Below are 13,125 nucleotides of genomic sequence, written 5' to 3'. Positions count from 1 at the left end.
GTCAAACCTGTATCCTTTAAGTTCAATCGTATCTCCGTGTTATTTTGTTATTGCATTCTACGGTTGTAATATGCTAATGGAAAATTTGGCGATCGTTTTGCTCAAAAAATAATGAAAAAACAAGAATGTAGAAAATTAATGATTATCTTCCCTATTTAACAATGATATTTATAAAACAGTTGAGAACAACGATCCTTAAGATCGTTTAAAGAAAAATTGAGCAGACGGTGTATGTCACGATTAATTCGAATAACTATACTTCCACCGAAGATACTTGTTTAATATCAACATGAAAAATTTCCAATAGCTCAACGATATGTCAAATGGCTAATTCACATCATACACGTTAAAAAGGGAACCTTTTTGCATCAATCTTTTTATCATCAATCAATCGATATCGTGCACGTTAAAAATAAAAACGTTCGCTTCTTCTGTTGTAAGATCGAAATGGTAAACAAAAGCCAGCACTCGGACTTTAATCCTAATTATCTCGTTTCTCGCGAGTCGAAAAAACGACGTTCCTACAGGTGACACGTCATTGTACACGATGCTCTGGTCTGACGATGGAGGAAGGGGATGAGACACGAGGACAAAACCAGCCAAGACTTTTCGGAATGCCGCGGTTGGGACGCATTCAAATCGTTTCGTCGCTTCGTTTTGCGTGCTCCGACGCGGACGATTGACGTTGAGGGATGACACGATCCTCTTCGACGTGGCCCTCGCACTCTCCACTCTGATTCCCTTAAATCGAGTTAAAGTGAACGAAGATAGCGTACCTGTCTCTCTAGCGGCGATAGCGCAGAAAGAGACAGAAACGAGACGTGGCGAAAATTTCGAATTTTCTAGAGAAATTGATAGTTTCGTGAAATATAGTCGAAGCAACGTTGAAGGGATTGATGAAGAATAAGAAGTTTCGCGACTTACTCTTCTTCCGCTTTTCTAATGTTATTTTATTGCTAGTAGTATCAACACTTATTTTAGTAATATTAGTAGATTCTAGAGATCGAAAAGGGCGGTAGATTTGAAGATTACTTTTATTTTTATTATTTATATTATTAGACACGGTAAATAGACACCTGTACCGTATGTACGATATCAAGTTGTAGTATATCACGGCAAATTAATAAATAACAATTATATTAATAAATTTCGAGAGTCGTAATTATTAATGAATACGATCAGTTTCAAAATGGAAACTTTTTATATAAATAAAAATCTACCTACAATTCGACAAGTTTCAGTCGATTTCAACTTTGTGAAAACCTTGCAGCTTCACCGTCATAGCCCTTTGACGATAAACTTTCCACCTCGAATTAAGAAATACAAACACACAGATTTTTTAAATTAATTTTCCACGCAACGCATCGATTTGCAATTTCGAAATAACAAAATATTTTGGAAAATCGTGCGTTTCAGGATTAATTTTGTGTTTAATAGGCCTCATACGTCGGTTGAATATTTTCTCAACAACGAATAACGAGGAAATAATCAATCACGAAGGGACCATCGGCGATATTAAAGTGTTATTTGAAATAGATTTCGGGTATAACGAGTTGGCCCGGTAATTCGATGAAAATTGAGGCGGAGGAAAGCTGTACTTAAATGTTCTTTTCTTTCTTTTTTCGTCGAGCAGAGAAAATTCGGGGTGTTGCGTGTAATGATGTAATAAAAAATGAAATAACGGGAGTAATGACAATGAGATAAAAAGTAAACGATTTAACGGACGAAGATCGAGTAATTTCGTTTCGAAGATAAATGTATTAAGACGAAGGAAATGGAAGCTCTTGGCGAAGTGCCTTTTTAATAACGCGCACGATTATTACGTCCAAGATTAATGGAACACCGAAAAGAGAGAAGAACGAGCGGGTAATTGTAGCGTGCGGTGATGCAGTTTCTCTGGAAGCAGCGTTCCCTGAATGCACTTAAACGAAGTTAAATATCACTCGGTGAAGACGTAAACCAATGGCGGCCGAAATGATCAACGGTAGAGGGAGACCGAAGAAACCTCCCTGCATAATAACTATGCTATCTTTAACAACTGGCTACTAAGGGATTGAATCAAGATGAAATGGCAACAAACACTTCTTATTACGAACTTTTACGACTTTTAGGTTAATGAGAAGGTGGACGTTGTGTACGAATTTTCGATGATCTTTACAATGATCTTTCGCAATTTAATTCTCGTAGCAAATCTCTTCTTTACTAAAAGCGAGAGAGAAAAGAGAAGTGAAAAAGACGAGGAAGCTGAGGACATGAGAAAATATGATTAAAATGAAAAGAAGTATTCGGTATTGGTGAATTTCTAGCACTTTCAGAGAATGACGAAGTAAAAATCGCGTATCGATAAATTTGGAGGAACATAAAATTTGTAAGAAGAAGCGAGGAAGAGCGAGGCTGAAAATTAATAACAAGGAAATAAAATGTATACATCGTGAGTTCGTACGATCGTAAAGCTTGTAAGCAGGTACTTTCTACCAGAGAAAAGAAGAAAAATAAATAAATACATTCAGAGGATTAAGAGGAGGAAACATTGTATCGCAAATCTACAAGCTTCCAAAGTGAATAAACAATTTTTTTAAATTGTATATATCGTCGATCTGTAAGATCGTAAAATTTCACTCAATTTTGTTTCGTTAGAAAGTCTGTTTTCTATTGGAGAACCGAGAAGAGCAAAATTATAGCAAAAAGGGAAAGAGAAACGAGACAAAGCGAGACGGAGAAAGAGGACGAGAGTTGAGGCCGAAAGAGGGATTAGCAAAATAGAAAGAAAAATGTGAAGAGGCCGAAGGAAGCAACGAACGAAGAACAGCATCGTCGACATTTTTACCGGCTGTTTTCGTTGGTTTTGCGAATTCGTTCGCGCGATCGTGCCAGGAATGACATCACGGCCTCGTACGAGCTACACCTAAGAAACACTGGAATGCCCACGAACCTGCACAGGTGTTCCTCTTCTGAATGGTTCTCAGGTCGGAACGGAAAAACGAGACACGCAAGAAAAGTTCCCTCCGATTCTTCCCTCCTCTTACGATCCTTCTTTCAAGTAACACTGTGAATCGGTGAACGCCGATGACAACGTTGTTTACCAATTCTCATGACGATTTCAAGCTTCTGCTCGGAAAGTTATACGATTCTTACGCAGTCAGGAAGATTTGGATATATTTATTTGGTAATTAAATTGATTTATAGTTTTAAAGAAGTAAAAGGTTTAAGCGTTTTGTAGACTGGAACGGATGTAACGTTTTAAAGGTTTTTTTAAGGGTGAAGATGATGAGACTGTAGGATTGATGATTTAATTTCTTGTTGAGATAGTTGTAAATTGTAGTTCTGTAACTATTTTCGTTTTTTTTGATAGAAGGATGAGTTGAAATTATTGGTAAGAGAGAAATTCAGATTTAACACAAGGTTTCATTAGATACTGATTTACATTTGATTAAATATTTTGCATCGAATGATCTACAGATGAGATCAGATTAAGAATAACATGTAATGCAGTCTTGCTTATGATTCAATACGAAAAATGTGCTGTCTAAACAGCTACTGAAAGCTCTTATGATCATATTTATCATCTACTCGTCAATGTGACTAGTATCCTATTTTCTATCGTCTCTCTATCTATACAGGAATAAATAATGACGAATCTGTAATGTCATTTTTTAGTATATTTCTAAATTACAAAGAAGACAACTAACGAATAAATAACAAAAATAAGTCGCTACTTTTATGGTCACATATAAGGAGAAACTTATTTGTTTTTCAAGAAGTCAAACAACATTGTACAGACAATCGTACAGCTGACTAATAAAATTGCGAAACATAGAAAAAGTGGAATAGATCAATCATCAATCTATAGTGACTATAGTATATCAAAGTATACCTTTTAATTATAAGTACATTAAATTTCGTATCATTTAGTAGCAATTTTACACAACTACAAAAATCTGATACTATGGAAATGAAACGTAGACTGTGCTTTTGTTTTACCCTCAAAGTATCATAAAAAGTCAGTTTCGATATTTTCTATATTTTTGTATATCTTATATACAATTTTACATATTTAAGTTTCCCATAATTACTATTATTATTTAGTTATTTGCAATCCCTGCCTTCTTTTTACATTGTTTTTTTTTTTAGCATTACATCTCTATTTATAGTATCTTATGTTATGTGCTCTATTCTAACCACAAAACCACAATCTCGCTGAATTAGAATTAAAAGCAAAGGTAAGCTCAACATGTATCTCAACTCAACTTGAACTTAAACATAACATAGTCGTATCTTAGACCTATTCCTTTTGGTAACAAAATTCTAATTCTAATTCTAATTCTATTCCATTCTATTTTCGTCTTAAATATCCCATTAATACTCTTAGCTCCTAGAATTTCCCTAATAACATTAATTCAATTGTATGAAAAATCCCATGAAACGAAAATATCGCCCCAAAACTTCCCACCCTCTAATCAACCCAACTTCCATCTTCCCCATACGAAAATCCAGGTGATCTATAGATCTGTAGATCTATATATATCTACGTCTCGCCGCTATCAAAATCTCCAGCACAAGATCAACGATCTCGCTAAATTCGACGCACGAAACGTCAAACCAACAAGCAAGATCCCCCAGAGGCAGCGTGGTCCGTTCCTTTCCGGTCCTCACAGACTCTGAGCGTCGCAAAAGCGTCCTGGAGAAACGGTCGAAAGCGCGGCAACACGGTCCGAACACGAGCAAAAGACGAGCCACTCCAAAAGCAGCGAAAGCAGAAAGAGAAGAAACTCTCAGGGACTCGTCCCTGACGCACAAATACGGCAATAGAGGGACAGCAATTTGCTTGTAGCAGGGCCGAGATGTACGTTTCCGCCGCGGAGCTGGTCGGTTTCGCGCGTTTAACGTCCCAACGATCGCGAGATTAGACGGTGGGGATCGCTCGTTAGCCGAGCAAAAGAAAACAAGAAAGAGACCAAGAGAGAGGAGATCCCTCGTGAATATTCTTGGTGCGGTTCGAACGTGCTGCTAACGAGCGTGCGACACGCACCGGTCTTGTTCCGACGTTGGACGCGCGCGACCGATCCAATGGCGACCGAATGCATCGCGTTTGCCGCCCTTTGTGTCCCGATCCGCGATTACCTCGACTCTGTCCAACCTAATTTGCTGAATTTTAGATCGCAGGAAGATTGCGGAGTATTAAATTTTCTCCTCCTTTTTGTCCTGTTCTCGGAAGTTTGAGCATTGTAGCTTTCAGAGCTATCGTGGATCGGTTATTTGTGCAGGGCAGGATGTTAAAAATGGTGGGATTTCTTTAAAATTGAAAAATTCTTGCAGGTTTTTTAAAGGATCCTTGAAGGAGCAAAATGCGTTACCATTTGGCTGAGATGCGATGACAAGTCGAAGATAACGAATGCAGAGATGAAAAAGTGGCGACAGTCAAAGTGACCCATGTATTACATCAAACTACCTAAATCTGACATCAATCTTTTACAGAAATCTACCTAATGTAGCCTTAAGTATCTTCAAACATAAACTAATCATCTAAAATTATCCACAAAGAATTCACATAACTAGGCTGTCTTCTAGAAGAGACATCATCTTTGATAATCCACTGTATCTTCTGTTCTTGAGTGGGTGCAGTCGGTCCCATAAAAATGTTCAAAACAACTGACTTGTCAGCTCCTATTAAATGAAAAACCACCATCAAATTTCGCATCAATCATTTTTAAACATCTTCCTTACAGTGCTCTAAATATCTTCAAACACAAACTCTCTTCAACAATCAAAACCATCCAAAATCTTCTACCAGATAATTAGATGTCCTGTTAGCAGAGACATCATCTTTGATAATCCACCGTGTCTTCTGTTCTTGAGTGGGTGCAGCCGGTCCCATAAAAATGTTCAAAACAACTGACTTGTCAGCTCCTATTAAATGAAAAACCACCACCAAATTTCGCATCAATCATTCTTAAACATCTTCCTTACAGTGCTCTAAATATGTTCAAACACAAACTCTCTTCAACAATGAAAACCATCCAAAATCTTCTACCAGATAATTAGATGTCCTGTTAGCAGAGACATCATCTTTGATAATCCACCGTGTCTTCTGTTCGTGAGTGGGTGCAGCCGGTCCCATAAAAATGTTCAAAACAACTGACTTGTCAGCTCCTATTAAATGAAAAACCACCATCAAATTTCGCATCAATCATTTTTAAACATCTTCCTTACAGTGCTCTAAATATCTTCAAACACAAACTCTCTTCAACAATCAAAACCATCTAAAATCTTTTACCAGGTAATTGGCTTTCCTCTTAAAAGAGAGATGATCTTCTGTAATTCACAGCATGTTCTCTTCTGGAGTGGGTGTACGGGTCAGTCATAATCATTAGCAAGAGAAGGAAGAGACTTAAAGGGGTGCGACGAGTGAACATAGCGATCCTCGTATCGGCTTGCAGGAGAAAGGTACGAAACGATAGAGAGATAGAAGCGTCGGCCGTCGGCGAAGGCGCGGAGAGGCTCGTAATCCCCCGTCCCCGGCCGTTTTGCACGGCTTTATGGTGTTTCTTGCGCCTGCTGGCATCGCCGCTAACAGGCGTCACTAATGCACGGAGGCGGCCTCGCTGTTTCCAACGCCGGTAACCCCGTGCCCGGCCACCTGTCTCCTCTGCGGTAATTCACTGAATCGCTTCATCTCCACGCTGCAGAACACAGCAACATGGCGCTGGTCACGTTTCCGTTCTGCATCCTTTTTGGCTATTGTTCGACAAAGATTCGTTAGGTGATTTCTAAAGATTAGGAAGACAATTTAATTTCTACGTGCTGGATTTGTTCAGAGATGGTTTCATATGGTTCATGGTTATTGTTGAGTAGGTTTATCGAGTTGTGCGTGGATGTTACGTATTCATCGTGGAACAAATTTTCGTATTATACAACATTTTCTATTAATCCTGGTTATTGTTCAGCAAGGATTCGTTGGTTTGGTGATATAAGGGGATCGATGATTCCAAAATTTCAGGAAAATAATTTAACGTATAGATGATGAATTCGTGAATGGTTTGCGGTTATCGTTGAGTAGGTTGATCGAGTTGTGCGTAAATGTAACATCTGGGTTGTGCAACATTTTTCATATCAGTAAGTGAAATTTGCGTACTATTCGTGTGTCTGAAAGATCCCAATAAGGAAGCAAGCAAAGAATGCTATACAGGATATTTTTAAAGATGCAGTTGTATAGTTTGAGAGAGCAACGAAGAATAGGAACACGTAATTGTGTCGAAGATGGAGTTATAATTAGTTTCTGCACGGTTGTTCGTTAAAGTTGGGAAAGTTCAAAATGGAACAAGATATAAGCTCGTTGAATAGATGGTAAACAGGTTGCGGCTATGTTAATCATGTTTCCAGAAACTTATAGAATCCATACGACCTGGCAAACAGTTGAATTTACGCGAAGGAACTTTCTTTTAAACCAAACAGCAAATTAAACAGTGATATGAAAAACGAGATGCAATTGACGTACGATCACAAATGCAAAAGCAAGCACAGGTGCAGTTAAAGTAGGATATTTTTCTGACAAGGATAAAATAAAGCAATTGATAGCGTAGATGCCATTAAAGTGCAGTTACAAGTGCAAATACATCAGTAGCTATATTATAAGTAGGTTGTAAGCAATAAATCTTCTGCCGCGCATATATCTACACATAATGTATAAACACATGCAATTTCGAATGGAATTACTCAACCATATCTGCGCACGCAACTTCAAATGCAATTGCTTAACTATATCTACACACGCAACTTCAAACGCAATTACCGAAGCATCATATATTTGCACACGCAACTTCAGCTGCAATTACTGAAACATATTTACAAACGTAACATCACCTACGATTATTCGAATGATGAACTTTCCCTACAATGGCTCAACTATACCTGTACATACACAGGAAACCTCAAATTTATAGACTGAAATGCAACTGCATTCAGAAATGCACACGTAAATTAGAGCGCAATCGCGTTTTAGAAACGTGAACGTGAGTTAGAACTCAAATCAAGAAGAATTTAGTAGAAATATTTTCTATTAAACTAACTAATCTTTAGCCAAAGTAACTTCGATTACGATAACTCAAGTCTACGAGGTAAAACGCAACTGCATTCAGAAATACGAAAACGTGTACTAAAATACAATCGAATTTAGAAACTCAATCGTAAGCCAGAATACAACTACGCTTTCAATTGCGATATCCACGCTGCGTCTTTCTTTCGACAGCCCCACAATTCGCTATACTTTCATCGAAATTCTCAATTTGTATCCAAAAGATAGAGAATTTTATCCAAAAGTACGCCAGAGCGAAGAATCGGACGAACGCTGGCAAGAAAATCGCGAAACTGGTGCGAAGATACCTCGACAAGAAACGAAGAGAAACGGGGGTGGTGCAAGGTGGGTCCGGTTCATGGGGGCTGATGATAACATCAGTCTTTCCCCATTCCCTGCTCGATTTCTACGCGGAGATGCCACGGACCGTTCCGTGTCCCTCTTCATGTAATTTGTATCGAAACATCGCGGCGGGGAGAAGCTGTCGGCTTTCGGGCAAAGAGCGATCGCGACGCGACGTCGAAACCTGGGGAATCTGAAGAAACGTTGGAAGGAGGAAGTGGTTTCGTCCTGGAATTCTGAAAGGGGATGAGTGCGCAGGCGGAACCTTTTGTTCCCGCGGAACCGGCCCCCTCCTCACTCCTATGGAAATTCCCTTGGGGTGGACCGAGACCACTTTCGTACTTCGGACGCACTTTGGGGGTGTGTGTACCGGTTCTCCGCGAGCGGAGACCAGCGCAAGTTTTGTGACTTTACGAGCTGGATTCTTGGAAATATTTAGAGTTTTAAAATGGACAGCTGTGGGATTGGTGGAGAGTTGTTGGGTCGAAAGTGCAGGTGTTCGTTTCTTTCCGCAGTTCGATATGATTTTTTGATGATTTAGGGGAAGCTTTAAATTTGCTATTAGGAATTCATTTGATGAAATTCGATTGAAATTTATGCTATTTGGTTTCATGGGGCGTTTGGTAGGATTTGTTGACGTATGTAATGTAAGAGAATTTTTAGATTTATTAATGGGTTTTCGAATTTTCATCAAATTAGATATTTTTGAACCTTATGTATATATAATGGAGAATGGTGAGATTGTCAGATTGAAGTTACAGTTATTTGTTTTCTTAAGACGTTTGGTAGGTATTCTTGATAATATAGAATTCTTGCATTTATTATTAGGATTTCATTTCGTAGAATTAGTTATCTTTGTACGTACATGGCAAAATTTTTGGATTTACTATTAGTATTCATTTTGTTAAATTACATACTTGTGTATTTTGTATACACATTGGCTGACCAAATTTTTCGACAAACGTAGAACCCTACTGAAATCTAGTACAATATACTATAACCAAATGCAACTAAATGCAATCGAATACAACTTAAACGAGCGTGTTCACCTACTCCACAATATTCAACAGACGCGATCTATTTTGAAAAGCGGGCGAAACGCGGCGTCTTTTGTTCCCGTAAGGGGCCATGCAGGTCCTACGAGGGCCCCATAGTCCCCCTCCACGCGGGAAAGACGCGTGCAGGGGGCCGTGGAAGGGAGTTTTATTTGCTCGTCAAGGCTCGGGCTACCTTTTTTGCCGGCCGGGCACCGCTAACAAGCGCTCTTTTGCTCCTCGCGAATTGTGATGCCGCTGACACTTTAGTGATGTTCCTGCCTCTTTCGAACGGCCACTCCCTGAGTCCACCCTTCCCTGCCTCCGCCGCCAACCCTCCCTCTTCCTGCCAGCTGACCATATTCGGAATCACATGTGGCCAAACGTAAAATTCGACGGCGAATTTACTTTGCCTTACTCGCTGCTTCGTTCCTCGTAACCATGGAATTCGAGGGAACTGGTATACCGAACGCCACCACCGCTGTTCCACCCTTTTTCTTTTCTTCAATCATGCGCAGGCTTCGTGGAGAAACGTGGTTTTCAGGATTTTGGTGGTTTTTGATAGGTTTCGATGATTCTTAGAGGAAATTTCAGGGACTGTTTATTTCAGGATGTAGATAAGATAGATTTAGTGGGGTAATTTTATAAAGAAGGGTGAAACATCCACTTAATATGGAAAAATATATAAACTGTTTAAGATATATTGTTATTCTGTAGCGAGTGAATTAAATCTGCGTTAGTGATACGAATTTGTATGAATATTCACAGTCTATTTATTAATCTTCAAGTTTCTCGACCACTAACACCTCGTTTCACCCTTTTCATTCTTTAAAAAAATTCACTAACTACCTGGGAACCTAAGAAGCCCCGTGAAGTAATTATACGTAGAATTAGGCAAACTTCACCTTCCTCAATCTCGCTAAAAATATCCAAGAGTTTAAATAATTTTCTATCCGATAATTTCCATACTTTCCATATCATATTCTTCAATTTTTCTATTTTTACGAATATAATGAAGAAAATAGAAAGTATATTATCCAATAAACATCGCCACACTACTCTGGACATTTCTACACTTTCGATATTCCCATAAATCTACGAAGATCCTATTATTATGTTATCCCAAAAGTTTCTTTCGTTTCATAAGTGAAATAATAGATGCGCAACATTTTTTATTTGATATTATTTTATGGATTTATGCATGATCCAATTGTTAGGATAAAATAGATCGAACATAATTCGATAAAATAATATAAAACAAAAAATGTTGTGCATCTACTATTTCCTTGTAAAACGAAAGGAACTTTTGGGACAACCTAATATATAATACACCCCATTCATAATGCACACAAAAATTTGCCACCACATCGAACTTCTCACCCCCTCACCAAAAATCCTCACATTTTCTTCTCTCGTCCTACCTTTCCCTGCCACCGGTTGCACCAAACGAATCAATCGATCGAATTCCTCCGCTTCGTTGTAAATCAACTACCAACCAACTGGCGCGTTTTCATCGGCCGGAAAAAGATCCGATCCACGGAATTAGACCAGGGAATTTCGTCGACGTTATTCTTTACGACGCCTTTAACCGCGTTCCACGCCAGCCGGTGTCTACAAAACAGTTTAGCCCGCGAAACGCAGCTCGGCTTCCGAGATTGATACATTTTTAATGGGAGCAGCCGGACGAAACGGAGCTATGGAATCCTCTAAAAGGGAAAAAGGGGGAGAGGTCGGGTCTCTGTCGAGGGGACCAGTCGTTCTGTTTCGCGTGGAATTCCTCCGGGCAGCCAGAGTTTTTTGCGAATCCCGGGGGACGTGGTGAGAATCGTCGACACGGCCGATTCTTGTTCGGCTTAGCCGCGAAACTCCTCGAGTTTTAGGATCCTCTGAATCCATTTTTTTCCTTTTCTTTTTTTTTTTTTTTTTTAATGGCACGGGATCTCGATGTTGACTCGAGGGATTTGTAAACGTTCGTTTGTTCTCCAAACTTTCTTATGCTTCTTTTATCGCAGAGATTGGCGTTGTTATAGAATTTTGAAAAATGGTTTGGAAGGAATCTCGCGAAAATCACGATTGCTGTGCTTCTAGGAAATATGCCATTTGTTAAGGGCATTTAATTCGTTGCTTCCCCTACATCTTGGTGTTCTTCTCTTAACGTAATCTCACTTTATTTTGGCTCCGTCTAATTGTTTTCAGTTTTCGAATGTTGCTAAAAATATTCGACGATTGTATTATTTTATTGAACTAATCTGATCTACGACTTGCAACTTATCAAAATGTATAGCTTTTGTAAGAGAGTCCTGATAAAAAATCTTTAGATAAATATCACTGATGGTCCCACTGAATATCGAGTTTTATTAATGTAATGGATAATTAAGTGTTCAAATATTTCTGTAACTTCAGTGAAGCCTATGTATCAAACACGTCGTAATTTCTATGTACAATTTCAGATTGGTTTCAAATTTTCCCAATATAATTATGACAGTAGTGTCTCACTATAATGCTAATGGAATTTCAAAATATAATTTCATGTAACACACTAAAATATATTCATAAAGGGTGTCTACACATATTCAAATATTAGGTTGTCCGAAAAATGTCCTTTTTACAACAATGCACCTTCGTACAAACGTGAAACCAAGTCTGTGAAATGTCACGGTGTTCATCTCAACAGAACAAAGTGGATCGTACGTAATTCGACAAAATAATATAAAACAGAAAACGTTGTATCTGTTATTTCCTCATAAAACGAAAGAAACTTTTCGGACAACCTAATACTTGCATAATCCACTGTATACTCGATGAAGTACCATTCTATCGAGAAGAAACGAAGTAAAACGAACAGGAAGAAAGAGGGTTGATGATGCGCAGTGGCTGATCCAGGTGCCTTTTCTGGAGGAGAAACGTGTATATTCTGATCAATATTTATCGAGAATAAAATAAACAATATTTAATAGCAAACTAACGATTAAAAGTATTCTCTTTATTATTTTCTTATACGATGAGCAAATATTACGTTATATAGAACGTTTGTTTAAAATCTTATCAATGGAATAATAAAATTAAACGCACGATTGGTCCAGGTGTTAACTGATTTTAAATATTACTGCTGTAATAAAACCAATCGCGATAGTCTTTCTGCCAATTTGCAAGCATCTTCTTCATCTTATCAAACCGAACAAGCTGCTGCTAACAAACTCGCCAATTAATAATAACACTTGCGGATGTCAATTCTTTGATCGTATACTAACTCGTAAAACTAATTGTAAGCTTCATCGTGTCGTAATCAGATAATCTCGACTGACAGTTCTGATAAAGGATAAAATCACCAGTCTCTCCATTTGTATCTCGTAATCGAATTGCATTTTGTCAAAGACGAACAAGCATTTTCAAGCCACAGTGTAAGTACATCTTTGAATCTTCTCTCGCCTGATTTCAAATTCCCTGGTAATTTATATTTTAGTATAGCCCATCTGACATCTATACGTCTTAAATAATAAAATTTACTTTATTTATAATAGCCAGCAAGCGTTTCAGAATGTGACAAAGTATTTTTGTATTTTATAGAATATCGATCGTTCGTATCGCCGTGCTTTGGGTCCGCCACTGGCGACTCGATGGCAGGGAGCAAAAGAGGGTGACGAGTCAATTAAGAAGCTTTCGAGCGTACGTTGCCCT

The 13,125-nt window shown here is 38.5% G+C and overlaps 1 protein-coding gene across 2 annotated transcripts in view; it reads right to left on the bottom strand.

Annotated features, from left to right (window-relative positions):
• The window catches only part of LOC126924376 (organic cation transporter protein-like), a 140,450-nt gene that overhangs the window by 22,104 nt on the left and 105,221 nt on the right, over positions 1-13,125 (bottom strand). The gene's annotated exons all lie outside the window — the stretch shown is intronic.

The sequence above is a fragment of the Bombus affinis genome, chromosome 14, assembly GCF_024516045.1.
Source record: "Bombus affinis isolate iyBomAffi1 chromosome 14, iyBomAffi1.2, whole genome shotgun sequence".
Taxonomy (NCBI): domain Eukaryota; kingdom Metazoa; phylum Arthropoda; class Insecta; order Hymenoptera; family Apidae; genus Bombus; species Bombus affinis.
The sequence above is the reverse complement of the archived record's forward strand: the minus strand, read 5'-3'. Positions and strand labels throughout refer to the sequence as shown.